A 19,633-nucleotide genomic window follows, 5' to 3' on the forward strand; every position below is an offset into this window, starting at 1 on the left:
TTATAGATTTTGGATACTAACCCTTTGACAGATATGTCATTTGCAAATATCTTTTCCCATTCTGTAGACTGCCTTTTAGTTTTGTGGATTGCTTCCTTCACTGTGCCAAAGCTTTTTATTTTGATGAAGTCCTAACAGTTTATTTTTGCTTTTGTTTCCCTTGCCTCCGAAGACATATCTAGTAAGAAGCTGCTATGGCCAATGTCAGAGAAGTTACTGCCTGTGTTCTCTAGAATTTTTATGGTTTCAGGTCTCACATTTAGATCTTTAGGTCTTTAATCCATTATGAATTTATTTTTGTGTATGGTGTAAGAAAGTGTTCTAGTTTCATTCTTTTGCCTGTAGCTGTCCAGTTTTCCCAATACCATTTGTTGAAGAAATTGTCTTTTTTCCAATACATGGTTTTGACCTTAAAATATTTCAGATTGTTTGCAGCTCCCCCAGTAAAAATTCCAATCCATATTGTCTGTCACTTGGGCCCATACACTCTTTTCAAAGTATTTTATGAGCACTGACTTCTCAATGTCATTGACCCATTTTACTTTTCACGCCATACTCCATAGGTGCTTACGGAGCCATTGGAACATCCAATATCTCTTCAGGTTCACTGACTCTTGTTTCAGTTTCTTAGCTGATATCAGGTTGTTTTGTTGTCATTTTGTCCTATGGGCTCCAAGCACACAAGTGCACAGAGGAGTGTAGATCAAAGCTGCCCTGATCCCAGCCTCACACTTTTCTCATAGGAGGACACTACTGGCTGCCTAGTAGACATGCCAGCTGCAGGCCACAAGTATGATTTTTTATTATAGATTACTTTTTTATTTCTGTCAATCTCATTTTGCTTGCTTGCTTCATAAAATGTCCTGTATTTCTTTCCATATTTCAAATATCCTGAAATTGATTTTATAAAATAAGAATTATTGGCTCCTTTATATTTCTAAATAACTCATCAGTGCAGTCCAGTGAGATGAAGAATTTGAGGTCCTAGTGACCTAGCTCCTGTCAGGATTCGGTTGCTGCAATTGCCCATTTACTACTCTCACTAAACATGGAAGCAAAAGGTCCCCAGGGAACCCAGCTAACATCTTCATGCTCCCATTATGTAGAAGGATCCCTGGCTACTCATGATAAAGAAACTTATAAATGTAATAGCTTCTTATTTGGTATGAGAAGCCCAAAATGACCAGGTAGCAGTTGTAGCATTAGGTCTGGTGGAAGCATCACACTGTTAGCTGATGGGAGTATTCTCCCTAGCTTATTCCAAAGTCCTCCAATTTCTAATTCCCCAGAGTCTAAAATATCAGATATGGAAAGCACAACTTCCCCAAACAGGTCACTAGAAATGATGATGAGAGATCTAATTCAACTTTATCCCTATGGTTCCTGAAGCCCTAGTATTTTAGCTAACATGGACAGAGCATCGTATAATGGCCATTGATTCACTGTATAGTCTGCTTCATGGAAGATGTTCACTGAGGGTGTGATAATCAAGCTGGCATATCACCCATTTATACCATTCTTACATTCTGTCAGACTAGAATCTTCTATGTGATGTGATATAGTGTAGGAACAATGGACACCATGGTCATGTGCCCATTGCCTCAGCTCTTTGCCATAAAGTGGGTCCTTTGGTACAAGGTAATAATATGTAGGATCCCTAAGCTTATAAACTGGGTATTCTATCAGTCCTTAGATGGGAGGCACTGTGGACGGAGAAGGTTAACTAATATCTAGAATAAGTGCTAACACAAGTGGGAAGAATTTAGAGGCTTCTCCAGACTAAAAATGTCTGATGTAATCAACTTACTACCAAGAGGGTGATTAATCTCTTTGAAGGATATTCTACATCAAGGCTTTGGTATTTCTCTCTGCTTCTTACAACTTGGACACTAAGCTGCAACAACAGCTATGCCAATCTTGGTGAAAGGGAGTACATGCCATTGGACCAAAGCATAATTCCATCCCTGTATTATAGCTATAACTTTGGCCCATTGTACAAGTACTGAGGTGATCAAGGACAAAGTTGACAGACCCCCACTTGTTGACCCTCCCTGTCCTTCCTGGGCCTTCTTCATTTATGAGAAATCAAGATCCACACATTTTATGAACACTTATACATTCATCCACTTTCCTTCTTCCAAGATTTCTTTGTCCCAACTTCCAATCTTCCTCATTATCAGCCCCTGAACATTCAGCTAAGCCATTTTCCACTACCCAGGAGATCATGTGCAACCCTATTTTGGATCAATTCTATCTCCATACAAAGTTGATGTCTAAAGTACACCACTCAAACTTCTGTCCATTGGGAGGATTTCTCCTCACTATCTCTAGGAGCCACCGCTTAGTAGAAGTGTAGTATGTCAGGCTTTTTCAGCTTTTACTAACTAACTTAGAAAACTCAATAACAAATTCAACCTGGGTTTATCTTCCTCCATCAGCTGATCATGGGAAAATTTCTAGGAGGCCACAGGTGTGAACTATATATAGCTAAGGCATTGGTGCAATAGTGGCGAGTGTCATGAGACTACTTGCCCATGAGGACTTGCTGGTGTTTTATGTTCCAGGTACCAGGGTTCAGCTCAGACCCTGTGCATAATAGTCCTCAAAAGATCTAAGTATTTTTATTTTCTCAGTGTGCATTTAGTTTAATAAATTAATAGTTTGGGGGAAATTTTGAGTAATAGTTTTGAAAACACTATTGTCACTATTGTGACTGTAGGACTTTCCTCAAGAGCAACTGGCTTCCCCTTAATGAGATGGACTCTGGGTCTTAGAACTAGTTCAGATCTGGAAACTTGACACAGGACTGTGGGTTTTCATTGTAGCAGCTAACATAAGCCTCTGCTCACCTTTTCCCAATCATATTTGGGGGGGCATTATTAATAAAGAAATAATGGCTTACTGGCTGCCTATCTATCTCCCCACTATGAACATTGAGATCAGTTATGCATCAGTACAGATGCTTGCAGGCCAACACACCTTGGTTGCCAATATGGCCTTGTACACATCACAGTAATTGTGTTCACCTTACACTTGACTATTAAAGATAGCCGTCTGGCTTCTTCTATTCCATTTTCTTATTTCCTTTGGCAATAAGTAGCCCAATTCCATGGCAGCATCTCCAACCATCAAACCTTGTGTACACAGGACAGACTCTCCTGAGGTTCTGAGTGATTTCATTTCTCTTTTCAGTAATGAACTCCTTAGAACTTTAGCAAAGTGAGGGCCTCATGAAGAACACAGTCAGATGATGGATACTCCAGCCATAAATAATGAAACTACTTACTATGCACAAGTCTTTTTCTGTCCTCAATAGGTGTGAGGCAGTTCTGGCAACTTCAGCTAATTTACTCCATTGTGTGGATGCTTCTATTGCACCCTTTCAGGGATATAGAATTTTAAGGTATGTGACAGTGCGACCATTTAAATAAATCACCCTTCTCCCACCAATACCTTTAAGATATATGTGTTTCACAAATTCCTGCTAGAACATACTAACTGTATCTTGCTGCCCTTTCAATGAATAAGCTATTTCTTCCTACAGGGATGCCAAATTTTCCTATAGTCCTGAGATCTGACCCATGTTATTGGTCTAGAAGCAATGAAGGGAAGTTAGGACAGACACTGAAGAGGACACACATCATTTTGTGAAGCATGTGCCCCAGCTGGGGCTTTTTCATCCAAACAGTGTGAGAGTGATGGACTTTAATAAAGGGTACTGGGAGGGACCATCACTTCTGGAAGCCTGAAGATTTAAGGCAATGTGGGTTCAGGGTTCTCAAACATGTCCACTCAAATATTCACATTCCTGACCTCAGGGTTTAGTTCCTTTCTTATCAAGGCCTTTACTTTAGCACGGGAGACCTTCTAGAGCTACATATTTAGATTTCTTTACGGTTCAAATCTTGAACTTTGTGTTCAGTACAGTCTCCCCTTCTGCAATAGGAAACAAGGGTTTCTTCAATGCATCCATATAATATTTTTGGATCTCTGGTGCACCCTAAGTTGATAGCTGACTGATTTGAAAATACATTTTCTATTTCAGGGCCTCTAGCCCAAGTGACAAATGTTTGGTTGTCCACAGTCTTTATAATTATCATTATATGCATATTTTTGAATTGCTGCAGCTAAAGCCAATATTTTCACTCTCTCCTATATGTACATCATTCAAATCTACCACAGATACGAATCCTAGTAATTAGATGTTAAAGGGGTTATCCCCATAGTACTTACCCCTAGAAAAAGCTCCTGCTGCCACTCAACTGGCAAGGGATATAATACCAGAATCCCACTGTTCCCTAGAACCTCATTTGGTACCATCTTCTTATGCATTCTCCCAGAAGCATTTAATGAGACATGGATTTGGGTACCAATAGAGTGTTTGGGAGATGATTCAAAGTAAGGAAATGGGAGGCCTGAGACAAGAAAGAAAAACCAATAAAGGATGTATTAATGATTTTATAATGGGAAATAGAACTCAATCTCAATGGGGACCCTCAAAAAAGCAGTGTGATACATAACTCAGGAACTTTCCTCCTGGGGCATTTATCCACTGATTTCCATTTCCTATTGTTTAAGTTTGATCCTGATGGCCATTAGCACCCTGAACTTCTGGGTTAAGTATGTGTGCTTGGAGCAAGATCCCATGATTCTAGAGACTATCCTCTTTTGTAGAAGTAAATTGATGCAGGTACTTGAGCTGGGAATCTATCACTATGCAGATGAACTCAGGTGGGTCCCAGGAAATATAGTTGGGATATAAATACTATATATCTGTATATGTAAATATTTCATATACCTAATTTTAATTTTATAAAAACTAATATAGGGGTGCCTGGGTGGCTCAGTCGGTTAAGCGGCCAACTTCAGCTCACGTCATGATCTCGCAGTCCATGGGTTCGAGCCCCAGGTCGGGCTCTGTGCTGACAGCTCAGAGCCCGGAGCCTGTTTCAGATTCTGTGTCTCCCTCTCTCTCTGCCCCTCCCCAGCTCAAGCTCTGTCTCTCCTTGTCTCAAAAATAAATAAACGTTAAAAAAATTTTAACTAATAGAAATGAAATAATTTTAGCATCCACATCGTTTCCTGTAAGAAGACAATGTTCTACAAACCATGAGAGACTCTTGAATGCTGAGAACAAACTGAGGACTCATGGGTTTGGGGGAGAGGGGGGAGATGGGCATGGAGGAAGGCACTTGTGGGGATGAGCACTGGATGTTATGTGGAAACCAGCTTGACAATAAACTATTTGTAAAAAAAAAAAAAAAGAAGAAGAAGAAGAAGAAGAAGAAGACAATGTTCTAAATGGACTTGTGTATTCTAATTTTCTTACTATTCTATTGTTTATGTTTATTTAATAAATTGACAGGGGGAATGAAAATCACTGTTAAACATTCTAGTTTGAATGGTAATATTATAGTAAATCATAAATAAGTGGAAATTATGATTTATCATAATATATTATGACTTATTACATGATACATTCAGTAAGTAAATGCTTATTTAAATGAAATCTTAATCACTAAGCATGAAAATTGTTATAAAGCCATCATGTGACTTAAATACACATGGATTTGTATATATAGGTTAATCACACCAGAAAAAGTTGACTGGGCAGTCTAGACAAATGACTAGTTATGAGATTTCTTTCCCTTATTATAATTTTTTACTCATTTTATCTTAAACTCACATGTACGCAGCAGATTTACCTGGGTGAAATTGCTTTAGAGAGTCAAGTGAAAAATATTTTTTTTTTGCAAGGAAGACAGCTTAAAAAAAAGTGCCTTTTCTGTCCCCTATGAACTTCCTTATCAGGAGTTCGCATATGGGAGTTTTAGTAATTGCTTCAACTTAGAAGTTCCAAATGCCACACTTAAGGGAACCCCACTGGTACTCTTTATTACAAAATCTTCAAGTTCTCACTACAAGGAATAATTGGCATTGTATCAACCATTCTCTGAGCTACTGTTGCCTGGCAGTCAACCCTTAAGGTACCTAAATGAAGCAGCTTTGAAAGAAAATTTGAAAGAAATTTGAAAGAAAAAAAATTCCATATAGCTATTTCACTCTAATAGTGAAGAATACAAGAAAAAATATTATCAGTAGCAGGATTTTATAACCTTAGTCATAAAACCAGGTATAAAAAAATGCCTTCTCCCAATCATTTTTCATTCTTAAAAACTGAATCAAACACAAGCCCTATAGCCACATCAGGAAGTAGACTGTCTGTTGAAGAAGATGTATAGGTAACATGCATTTGGGTATTGGGAAAGGAATAGGGATGTGTTGATGGCTGATCAGTTGAAAAGTAAGGACTCCAAGTTACCCTTGGTCAGGTTTAAAATTTATTGGGAACAGGGCAACAAAGGAATGGCAAGAAGAGGAAGTAGACTCAGCCACCATATAAGTCCTACAAGTGACCTAAAGGTCCAATTCTAACACATCTGACCAATGCTAGAACTGATGGATAACATCCGATGTTCAAACAGGCAGAGTATTCTTATAAACCAGACTTGAGTGTTTGGGCAAAACCAAAGTCAAGGTACAGTAAAAGGTGTTGGTACTAGCGTATTGAGAAAAGTGTCTCAGGACAAAGATCAAAGGATAAATCCAAGTATCCACATGGCTGAATGCTCTATTTCCCTTTTTAAGAAGCCTCTTAGAACGGACAGAGGAAAGTTATTTAGTAAGAATCTCTTGTGGTAATTCCAGAATAATTTAGATGTCCTGCCAAGTTCTCAGAGTTCTAGGATCATGAGATCCTAAAATTCTGCCCTTACTTTATTTCTTTTCTGCCTTGCCTGAGTGAGCAATCCATGCAGTAGACACTGGCAAGGTACTCCTTTATATGACCTCTTCCTTATTTTCCTGGAGGTCTGGCTGTCCTTGGAGTACACATCTATCCCAGAAATTGATTTCTTTCTGGGTCCACAAGTTCACCTTCTCTCTCCCTTGTCATCTCTCAAATCTGGCTGCTCATTCCTTCTGAGTAACATTGCCTTCAGTAACTTTAAGGTCTTTAATCCTTGAAAACTTTGATGTGATTCCAAATGCTCTTTCAGGTGGGAGATGGAAAAAGGAAAGCATCTACTTTTAGTGATTTCAAAATGATTCTATTATAACCCTTTCAGTAATGAACAGGAGCAGTAGTGGCAAAAACAATTTTAACTCTGATCAGGGATAATTCTGCATGAGGATATTATTTGTTTTAGACTACAATTATAATCTCAAATATTGATGACAGTACATTAAGAAATATTATACAGGCTTTTAAAATGAACTTATGTTATCACATTCAATTCTCCTAACAACTCTAACAGAGGTATATTGTTATCTTAATTTTCAGCAAGGTAACAGAAGTCATGGACAGTAATGTAATATGCACAAGGTGGAGCTGGGATTTGATTTTAGTCTGACACAGGACCCTACATCCTTAATCATTGCACTATTATCTACCCATATTCTAAGCTCTTAACTATTAAGAAATGCCCATGTTTTACCAAATATGCCTTTCTACCTCTCGATCCTAATCTTCCAGCTAAATGTGCTTCCATTCCATGACTTCCTAGAGAAAGTCTTCCACTATCTTAAATCAGATGACATTACTGACTTCTCTCAAATCAAACTTTAAGTTCCCATTTCAGTTACTCACATTCTGATTTAATTGCTTATTTTTATTTTTGTGTTCTTCTTTGAACTATGACATTTTAAAATATAGGCATTGAATCTTATTCTTTACGTTCCATGTGACTGACACAAAACTTGGCCCATGATGAAAGTTAAGATATATTTTCTGGATGATTATGATATTACAAGAGAATACAATCAATATGAAATTTGGCTGGAGGAAAACAGAAACTTCATTGCCATGCTTTTCATAACCATATTTCGGGGAGAGTCTTTTTATTTTATTTTTTTTTTATTTTATTTTTTTATTTTTATTTTTATTTTTTTTTACAAATAGTTTATTGTCAAATTAGTTTTTACATAACACTCAGTGCTCATCCCCAAAGTGCCCTCCTTCATGCCCATCCCCCCNCCAAAGTGCCCTCCTTCATGCCCATCCCCCCCTCCCCCCCACATCCATCAGTCCTCAGTTTTTGTCAGCATTCAAGAGTCTCTCATGGTTTGCCGGGGAGAGTCTTTTTAAATGGCCTAGGGGAACCACACCACCATCACAGAGTTTACCCTGCTTGAACTATCTGCTGACCCCAACATCCAGGCTCTCTTCTTTTTGCTTTTCTTGGTGATTTACCTCCTGACCCTAATAGGAAATCTGACAATGTTGCTGGTGCCCAAGGCAGATTCTTACCTCCACACCCTGGTGTACTTCTTCCTGAATTACCTCTCTTTCTTAGACCTCTGTTTCCCTTGTCACTGTCCCCAAGATGTTGATAAAGCTCCTTTCTATGAGGAAAACCATCTCAGAAGAAGGCTGCCTGGCTCAGGTCTTCTTTGTATCTATCATGGTAGGGACTGGAGTCTGCCCATTCTCAGTGATGGTCTATGACCACTATGCCACCATCTGCCACCCACTGCTCAATGGCCAGGTGATGAATAAACAGTGGTGTGTGCAGCTAGCATAGGGTTCATGAAACCTGGCCATTCTGGACCCACTCATTAATGCCCCTTTGGCAATGAAAATGGACTTCTGTAATACCCATTCCAGCCTAGCTGTGAGCTGCCCTCTCTCTTCCTTCTCTCTTGCTCAGATGTTTCTACAAACCTCATTGTCATATTCTGCTCTTTCCTCCCACACGGCTTTGTAACTTCCCTCTCAATCTTCATCTCTTATACCCACATTATCACCACCATCCTGAGCCTCACCTCCACCTCTGGCAGAAGCAAAGCTTTTCCCACCTGCTCCTCCACCTTACCACAATGATCTCGTTCTATGGCTCAGATCTTCTTCATTATTTCATTCCAACTTCAGAATTCACCCCTCATTCTGGATCTGATCTCTATGCAGTATGACATGATCACTCCCATGCTGAATCCTCTCATCTGTGGATAGAAGAACAAAGAGGTGAAGGATGCTCCACAGACAACACTTGAAAGCAAAAAAAAATTTTTTATTAAATATTCATATAACACCATAATCAACTTACACCATTTAATATACATTATTAGGTTATTTTTATTAACTTCCTTTACTCTAAGTTTCCTTGTCCATATATGTGACTGGCCAAATTTACCTTATATATAATAATGTATAATGTCAATAATAATGGGATAGTGAATGTAAAGTATTTAAGTTCTAAGACAAATTAAGAGTTACAAACATGTTTGATGTTTGCTTCATATTAACAAAAGAATTTTCTATGCTTTGGGATAAAAAGAATCTTCATATGGAAAGTTGAACATATTTGATTATATAAAAGTTAATATTTCTGTTTCTCAAAAAAAGAAACCCACAAAATTAAAAGACATTTTAAGAAAGTCTACAAGTTGGAATCAGCTATAACAGATGATGTTTAATGTATTTATTATATCAGTTAAATTGATAAGAACATCACCAACTGTATATATTAATGGGCAAAATAGATGAATATTTATTCCTAATTTGTTGAGAATTATAGTCATTATTGAGGGCTGCGTACTGTCCATTGCTTTTCATAAATCTATTGAAATGATCTTATGTTTATGTTTCTAATTGGATATATTGCATTGGTTGATTCATTAAGTTTAAAATTGTGGCAAAATAGGGGCGCCTGGGTGGCTTAGTCGGCTAAGCGTTCGACTTTCGCTTAGGTCATGATCTCGCGGTTCGTGGGTTCGAGCCCCGCGTCGGGCTCTGTGCTGACTGCCCGCTCAGAGCCTGGAGCCTGTTTCAGAGTCTGTGACTCCCTCTCTCTCTGACTCTCCCCTGCTCACGCTGTCTCTCTCTCTCTCTCTCTCCTAGAAATAAATAAAAACATTTTAAAAAAATAAAATTGTGGTAAAATATACACGACATAAAATTTATCATTTTAACCATATTTAAGTGTACAATTCAGTTCAGAGGTATTAAGTACCTTACATTGCTGTGTAACCATCACTTACATCCATCTCCAGAACATTTTCAACTTCCCAAACTGAAACTGATCAAGTTTTGGATTTGGTAGGGGGCGGGGGTTTTCAGAGCTGATGGCCAAGAAAGAATATTTACTTTGCGAGAGAGGAGAGAGAATGCCAAGCAGGCTCCTTTGCTGTCAGTACAGAGCCTGAAGTGGGGATTAAACTCATGAACTGTTGAGACTGTGACCTGAGCCAAAATCAAGAGTCCACACTTAGCAACTGAGCCACCCACATGCCCTGAATGACTGGTTTTATACTATGGAGTTGGGGAGGTGAAGTCAAATAGGAGGCCCCCAGAGGGACTTTGATATGCTAAAGAGGACTCCTAAGATACATGAGGCCTGGCTATTGTCAAGCTAAGGTTGTTTTTCCCTCCAGGAAAATATTAACATTAGGATGGTAGGGGGTTCCTGGAGAAAGGTTGTACTCTGTATTTGCCTCAAGTATTTGTCAATGGGCTGCAGGGTATAAGGAAATTCAATTTATCTGCCATTTCCTTCTTGCCTGTGTTCCCCACATCACTATGGAGGGGAGGGTGACGTTGGGGCTCCAGGAAACTGAGTCTATAGGTTTCTGGAGATTAGGCTATTGATAAGATTGCCTTTTTCTTATAATTTTATGAGATATTTGTAAACTGATGGAGACTCATGTCCTGCATGACTGTGATCTCTGTCAGTTAACCATTTGTTTTCTTTCCTTTCCTTTGTTCTTGGGCATCCAGAAGTATCTGAGGAATATCACATACATCCCTCCTGGCAGGGATGAGTGGGGGGAGGGGGGTGCACTAGCTTGTGCTTTGCCCTCAGCTACTCTTATGCTCCCTCATTAGCTACACTGTTTTATATTCCTACCAGCAACATACAAGGATTTCAATTTCTCTGCGTTCTCACTAACACTTAATATTTTCTGTTTTGGGTTTTTGTACTTGTTGTTATAATAGCTGTACTAATGGTTATGAAATGTTATCTCATTGTGGGTTTTTTTTTTCTTTTCAATGATTCATCACTTACATACAACACCGCGTGCTCATCATAACAAGTGCCCTCCTTAATGCTCATCTCCCATCTAGCCCATCCTCCACCCATCTCCCTCCATCAACCTTCAGTTTGTTCTCTATCATTAAGAGTCTCTTATAACCATAAGAGGGTTAATGGGGGTGGGTGCCGGAGGCCGGCTCCAGCAGGTCCAGGGGTCCCTGAAGGATGGACGGTGTCGGCGAGAAGGAGGGTGAGAGAGCCTCGAGATTCTTTCTGATCACCAGGCAGACATCTCTGTCCTGTCGGTTTTGTGTCTTTATTTAAAGGTTCAGCAACAACATGAAGTCAGAGAAAGGAATTTCTACAATGGGAGGCCTTTTGCGATAACAAGTTTTTTATATTCTGCAGAATTATCCCAGACATAGTGAATTTACAACCAAGGAATTAACAGGATGCTCTTAGAGAAAAACAGGATAATATATAAGTTAAGTTGTATATAGATAAGCTAGAGTCATTCTGTCTGGCTCTCAAGAGGATGAATGTTTCTGAACTGGTTTGTTTGTGGAAACCTATTTGATTCTGAATGTGTGAACTGAAGAGCCTGAAATTAAGTCCACCATTAAGAGCAACCTCGGGCTGCACATAGCCCTAATTCCAGGAAAAGCTTCAGCTGAAGCTACCCTCAGGACCACCCTCGGATCAGCCAATCAAAAGAAATGTGTAACATTCCTGTGGTCTGAGTCAGGGCTGGGAACTGCAGGTAGTTACTCTGTACAAACTAGCCAATCACTCACCGCTTGCCTAAACCCCACCTAGGCCCTTTGAGCTCACCTCATAATTGGTCATTTTCAAAGGATTCTCAAAGGTCATGATTGGGTCCCGCCAAAAGTAACGGAAGCCTCACAAGTACTGAATGGTCAAAACTATAACCATGGATGTTGTACAATTATGATTGGTGCTTATGTGATGATGCAAAACATACAACGTGTGCACTGTAACACCCCCGTCCCTTACCCCATAAAAACCCTGCTCACCATTGTTCGAGGCTTCTCCTTGCTGCCACTGCGCCGGTAGACGGGTGAGCCCCTGCTCGAGCTTGTAATAAAGACCCTTATGTACTTGAATCGGTGATGACTCCTTAGGAGTCTCAGGGGACTCACGATTCGGGCACAACATGAACACCATGGGGGCTCTAAATGTGTTAACCTTTTGCTTTTGGGTATGTGTTAACTACTCATCTATCCTCATCCCAGCTGCCAGTAGGGGAGGGTGTTTGTGGAATGTAGGCCTTGAGGAAGGGACTGGTATGCATCACCAATTAGTAAGTTATGTTTTGCCCTTACCTGTACCTTAACTCTAAATTAGGCTCTTTGTCTCAGGGCCAGGCTCAGTTGTAACTCTTGTGTTCTTAACCCCCTTTATTACCTAAGTCTTGGATCTGCAAGGCCCATAGGAAGAGCCTTTTGACAATCATCCACAGAGCTTTCATCTAAAATCTCTTTTGTAAAGGCAGGAATATGTTTTTCCTTATGAGGTATCTGTGTTCAGAATATGGGTCTGATATGGAATATTGCGAGGTCTGGTCAATACCAGCAGGCTCATTTCCAACATGAGCCAGTAGTAGCAGAAAGAGATACCAGTTTTCATTTCTCATGGCAGGAGCTGTGCAAACACTGCCATTTCCTTGCTGTGACTGCCATCCAGAGAGGCCGGTGTGGCTCCCAGCAGGTGGGGGGTTGGGAAGTGGGTTAAATGGATAACAGGCATTAAGGAGGGCACTTTTCAGGATGAGCACTGGGTATCATATGTAAGAGATGAATCACTGGATTCTACTCCTGAAGCTAAGGCTACACTGTGTGTTAACTAACTTGAGAATTAAAAAAAAAAAAAAAAAGTTATAAAAATTTTAAGAAACTAATTTAAATTTTCAATCATTTTACTTTTGTTGGAAAAATAAACTTTGAATATTTTTTAAAAAATATTACACTGCTATTATCACAGTTATAAAATTGTTGGGAGCCATTCTGAGTCCACTAGTCAAGAAAGCTCCTTGCGAGGTTAAAGCAAGTTTGCACAGTGTCTTGCCAATCAGATGATGACTGATATCTACACCTACTCAATTATTTCTGCTTGAGCACTAACCCCCAAGGTACCTTGTTGATTGGTATCAGGAGTGACTTGTCCCCTTATTCTGGCCCTGGTATGATGATTGCACCTTGTGAGGGAACTTACTGTGGGAACTTCTTCTTTCAATTATGGGAACAGACATTGTGTCTCCAGCAGGTCCTGTTTCCCTCTATACTATCCCTTGAGCTATGAACGGGCTAATGACCCTTACTCATAAAAGACTGACCTTTACGTGTACAATTCTGTTTCTTAGTTGCGTTAGTCCAAGAGGTTCACACAGCTCAACATGTAAATCAACTAACCAAAAATGTCTCTCATGCCCTAGCTATTCAAGAAATCATAAAACTAGACACAAAGGTGTCTATTCTAAGTATTGGAAATGAGCTAAACTCTTTAAAGGTATGGCTGGCTCTCTGGTGCCATAAAGAATATAACTGGAAAATCAAGTCTTGCCTGGAGACAAAGAGCCTAACTTAAAGAGAAGGAACAGATAAGGGCAGAACAATAGTTACTTCATATACCTTTGCTAACTGGTGATGTATAGCAGTCCCTTCCCTAAGGCCTACATTCCACAAACACCTTCCCTTACCCTGGCAGCTGTGATGAGGATGGATAAGAGTATCTACAACTTAACCTATTACTTAATCTTAGCATTATTAGAATGTGTATATTATCCTGTTTTTCACTAAGAACACCCTGTTATTTTCTTAGTTACTCAACCTCACTATAATTGGGGTAGTTCTGCAAGAATACTTCTGTAAAACCTGTTTCTGTACATTTTCCAAAACATCTTATCACTGAGAACTATCCATTGTAAAAATTCCATTTTCTAATGCCATGTTAATGTTTGACCTATAAATAAAGACACCAAAACCAACAGGACAGAGATGCCTACCTGGTGACCGGAAAGATTCTCGGGGCTCTCTCACTCCCTCTCGCTGACACTGTCCATCCTTAGGGACCTCTGGACCGGCTGGAGCTGAACTCTGGCATAAAATTACTAATTTTCACATATAGTTTGATACACCACAATGTAAATAAGCTACTTTTAAAGTTGCTAAGCAAAAAAAAATAAAAAATAAAAAAGTCTCTTATCATTTGTTTCCCTCTCTCTCTCTTTCTCTCTTTCTTTTAGATTTGTCTTTCCCATTGATTGATTTTTGACTGTTAGATTAATTTTGCTATCCCAAATGCACCCCTCTTCATTATGATATATTGTCTCTTTAAGAAATTATTTGACTATATTTGGTATGTTTTGCTTGCAATTTTTCCATCTATATTCATGATAATTATTTTCTTTTCACGTCCTTGTCAGATTTTAGTATCAGGGTTATTATTGACCTCATAAAACAAGTTGAGAATTCTTCCTACAATCTCTATTTTATAAATGAATTTGTGTGCAGAACTGGTAATATTTCTTCACCATTAAAGTCATGTAGGCTGGAGTTTTCTTTACGGAAAATATTGTGCTGCACACAAATTTAGCCTCAGTCCTTCCATCCTGACCCAGAGTTTACCTCCTGGGCCTGCACTGGGAGGGCTACATAACTCTCCTCAGGTGCAAGGAAAAACACAAATAAGAAGGGAAGGGTTATAACGTTCCCTGATAATGGTCATTTGTGACACAGTTTGCATACTTTTCCTTGAGATAATGGCTATTCCCTTGAAACTCCCCAAAACCCTAAACCTTGCCTTCAAAACAACAAATGTTTTCCTACACACCAGGATAAGGGCCGCTCTCTTTATTATCACTTTGTAGCCTTTTTACAATAACCACTCAGTTTTACTTCTGCACTGCCCGCCTGCCTGCTTGCTCATCATAAAAAGCCCTAAGTCCTTGGACTCGGGGCCACACATTTAGAGTTCTGTGTTAACGCTGTGCAGTCCCGGCCGGTAATAAAGACTCCCTTAATTTGGCTTCAGTGGTCTTGGTTGGCCTCTGTCTCTCAGCATAACAACTGTAATTACATGTTTAATTTATTTAACAGATACTGAAGTGCTCAAACCTTGTATTTCCTCTTGTGCTAAAATTGTTAGGTTGTGTTTCTCAAGGAATTTGTGTTATTAATGTATTTGATATTTACATTTTCAAGAGTATTTGATAAGTTTGTACATAACATTATAACTTTTTAATGTCTAGAAGATTGTAGTAATTCATTTTCATTTCAGATATCACTAATTTTTTAATTGTTTACTTATTTTTGGTCAATACTGTAAGTTTATCATTTATACTAATATTTTCAAGAAATCTACTTTGGCTTTACTTGTTTTCTTCATTGTACATCTGCTTTCTATTTTGTTTACTGCTCTTGATTATTTTCCTCTTTCTACTTGCTCTTTATATAATTTGCTAGTTTTTTTCCAGGCTTCTTGAGGTGAAAGCTTAGAAAATTTCCAGTCTTTCTAATAAATGTATTGAAAGATTTCTTGCCTCTCTTAGCACTGTTGTAGCTGCATCTTACAAGTTTTGATATATTATTTTCATTTTATTTCAATTCAAAATATTTTCTAATTTCCTTTTCAATGTCTCTTTTAACCCATGTGCATTTAGAAATGTATGGGGAGAGGGGGATGCCTCGGTGATGCAGTCAGTTGAGTGTCTGCCTCATCTCAGCTCAGGTCATGATTTCACAGTCTGTGGGTTCAAGCCCCACCTCAGGCTCTGTGCTGATGGCACGGAGCCTGCTTGGGATTCTGTCTCTCCTTCTCTCTGCCCCTCCCCAGCTTGTGCTCTCTCTCTCTCTCTCTCTCTCTCTCAAAATAAATTTAAAACATTTTGAAAATAGAGTGTCTTAAAAAAAATGATACATATTTGGGAACTTTTCTATTTATCCTTCTGATATTGATTTCTAATTCAATTTCTCTATGCCAGAAAAGATATTTTACTTTTCCAAACCTCTAAAGTGTGGTCTATTCAGGACATTCTTTCATTTAACTTTATTTACTCAAACTTTATTTCTATTTCTATTTATTTTGTCATACTCTTAGTTGATATTTAACTCTCCTTCAGCTCAGGTTCCTTTTTATGTTTTGCCTTTTCTGGCTTTGGATTGAAAACTTCCCAGAAAATTTTAACACCATTCAGAAACACAGACATACTGGGTAGAAGGTGGCAAGATGGCGGAGAAGTAGGGAATTCGCTATCTCGCATCTGCATCTTTCAAATAAAGAAGGGCTGAAGCCAAAAAAACTGAACTGCAAGAGGCTGGGAGGAAAAGAAACAGTCCGCTAAAAAGACAGCCTCATAGGTGCATAATTGCAACCTGGGGAAGACGAAAACAGGCCAGGGCACTGACACAAAGAGGGGAGGGAGCACCATCTGCCAAGAGACAAAAAGAAGAAAAAAAGCAGCCGGGGAATCTTAGAATGGTTGCTAGACGGGAGAAAAAAGCGCATCTGGGACAGAGAGGTATCGTATCATCCCATCTTTAGCTGGAGGGCTTTCAAAGAGAAATCCCGTCTCTAGCTGTGGAAATTTCTTTGGGCCGGGCACCAGGAAATCTCAGTTGCAGTCGGATTCAAGAGGAGCCAGTCCAGGGGCGCCTGGGTGGCTTAGTCGGTTAAGCGTCCGACTTTCACTAAGGTCATGATCTCGCGGATCGTGGGGTCGAGCCCCGCGTCGGGCTCTGAGCTGGCAGTCAGAAACAGCTGGAGCCTGTTTCAGAGTCTGTGTCTCCCTCTCTCTCTGACCCTCCCCTGCTCACGCTGTCTCTCTCCTAGAAATAAATAAAAAATATTAAAAAAAAAAAAAAAAAGAGGAGCCAGTCTAATACTCCATCCCCTGATCCCTCGGTAGGAAGCACCCAGGCTTGCGGAATTACACTCCTGGCGGTATTATTAATACAAACAGAGTAAGATCTGGAAATGAGTCTGGGCGCGGGACATAACACATGGCCCACTTTGGAGGCATCCACTGCACAGTGAGATTGGACCCAAAAAAAGTGTTTTGCAACGTCTGGTTCGAGAGGGGACTGGGGGATCACCATTTTCTCTCCCCATAACCGTCCAGGTGGGTGGAGGGATGCATAGTGGAGGCGAGACTGCCTACGCCAAACCACGCCCATCTGACATACATAGCTTCTTGGTTAGTGGAGCCTCTATAGGATATGGAAGCAGCTCTTCTCCCAACATCAACACCAATGCATTGCTGTGATTGACTCTAGATCAATTCTTGCTATTCAGATGGGTATTTCCCTTATCTCATCCTTATCTCTCCTCTCCTCTGGACCCAGTTTTCTGGTTAGAGGTTCGCTTAAACAGGCATATATAATCGCTTGATGCATGGTCTATCTCTGTCATTACTTTCCTTTCTCTCTCTCTGAAATAATCAGACTACAGTTTCTCTGGGTAACATTATCTTCGTTTTTTCTCTTCCTTTTTTCTTTTCTTTTTTTTTTCTTTTCTTTTCTCCTTACCTCCTACCATATTCTCCTTTTTCTTTACCTGAATTAAGGCTTTTACTCTCTGCCTGGTCAATGTTCAACTTCTCTTTCTCCCCACCCCTATTATTTCTCTCTTTGTATATGTTCCTCCATCAGCACCCTGCTCTTTATTTGTAGATGGGATTTCTGGTTTTCTGCTTTTAGACTCTCCTTTGACTTTTGCTAGTTTTTATTTTTGGTTTTGGTTTTTTGGGGGGTTTTTTGTTTGTTTTTTCTTTTTCTTTTTTAATGTTTTTTATTTATTTCTGAGAGAGAGAGAGACAGCATGAGCAGGGGGGTCAGAGAGAGAGAGGGAGACACAGAATCCGATACAGGCTCCAGGCTCTGAGCTGGCTGTTAGCACAGAGCCTGATGTGGGGCTCGAACCCACAAACTGCGAGATCATGACCTGAGCCAAAGTCGGAGGCTTAACCGACTGAACCACCCAGACGCCCCTGTTTTTTTTTTTTTTCTTTTTTTTCTTTCGGTTTCCTGGTTTGTTTGATTTGTTTGTGCTTGTGCCTGCTTTTGTTCCCTATTTGTCTGTCTTTTTTTTTTTTTTTTTTTTTTCCCCCAGGGCTACCTCAAAAAACAAGCCAACATACACAGGGTGGAGAGTCCTAAATATCGCTACGAGTAGGGAAATAAAATAACCAAATTCTAAACAAGAGAGACCAAGAGACACCATTAAAAGAACACTACCTGAACAGACAGGCCCTAGACAGTCAGTAAGCCTCCTTTAATATAACAGTACTCGCAGGTGCAGAGCTCATAACAAGCTTTTAAAACTCACAAGAGACAAAAAGCTAGCCAAAATGACGAAACAGAAGAACTCTCCTTTAAAGAGATTTCAGGAACAATGACAGCTAAAGAATTGCTCAAAAAAGATATAAGCAACATAAATGACCAAGAATTTAGAACAATAGTCATAAAAGTAATCACTGAGCTTGAAAAGGCATGGAACACATCAGAGATGCTATTGCTACAAAGACTATGGACCTTAAAAATAGCTGTGATGAATTTAAAAATGCTATAAATGAGATGTATAACAAAATGGAGGTGGCCAATGCATGGATTGAAGAGGAAGAGAGGAGAATAGGTGAATTAGAAGACACAATTATAGAAAAAGAGGAAGCTGAGATAAAGAGAGATAAACTGATCCAGGAGCACAAAAGGAGAGTTCGAGAACTGAGTGATACAGTCAAACAGAACAATATCTGTATCGTAGGAATTCTAGAAGAGGAAGAGAGAGAGAAAGGCACTGAAGGGGTACTTGAAAAAATTATAGCTGAGAACTTCCCCCATCTGGGGAAGGAAACAGACATTAAAATCCAAGAGGCACAAAGAACTCCCCTCAAACGTAACTTGAATCGATCTTCTGCATGACATATCATAGTGAAACTGGCAAAATATGACAAAGAGAGAATTCTGAAAGCAGCTAGGGATTAAAGGGCCCTAACATACAAAGAGAGACCTAACAGGGAAGTTGCAGATTTATCTACTGAAACTTGGCAGGCTAGAAAGAAATGGCAGGAAATCTTCAATGTGGTGAACAGGAAAAATATGCAGCCGAGAATCCTCTATCCAGCAAGCCTGTCATTCAGAATAGAAGGAGTGATAAATGTCTTCCCAAATAAACAAAAACTGAAAGAATTCATCACCACTAAACCAGCCCTACAAAAAAATCCTGAGGGGGATTCTATGAGAGAAATGTTGCAAGGAATACAAGGTACCAGAGACCCACTACAAGCATGAATCCTACAGAGAACACAATGACTCTAAGCCCATATTTTTCAATAATAACACTGAAAGTAAATAGACTAAATGCTCCACTCAAAAGACATAGGGTATCAGAATGGATTTAAAAAAAAAAAAAAACAAGATCCATCTATTTCCAGTCTACAAGAGACTCATTTTAGACCTGAGGACACCCTCAGACTGAAAGTAAAGGAATGAAGAAATATCTATCATGCTCCTGGAAGTCAAAAGAAAGCTGGAGTAGCCATACTTATATCAGACAAACCTGACTTTAAAGTAAAGACAGTAACAAGGGAC

At 39.5% G+C, this 19,633-nt stretch overlaps 1 pseudogene; it reads left to right on the forward strand.

Moving 5' to 3' along the window:
• Positions 1 to 1,572: 1,572 nt before the first annotated feature.
• LOC120222993 lies at positions 1,573 to 17,310 on the forward strand (annotated as a pseudogene).
• Positions 17,311 to 19,633: the final 2,323 nt, after the last annotated feature.

This window comes from Hyaena hyaena, unplaced genomic scaffold, assembly GCF_003009895.1.
Source record: "Hyaena hyaena isolate Hyena2069 unplaced genomic scaffold, ASM300989v1 scaffold_936, whole genome shotgun sequence".
In the NCBI taxonomy this organism is placed as follows: Eukaryota; Metazoa; Chordata; class Mammalia; order Carnivora; family Hyaenidae; genus Hyaena; species Hyaena hyaena.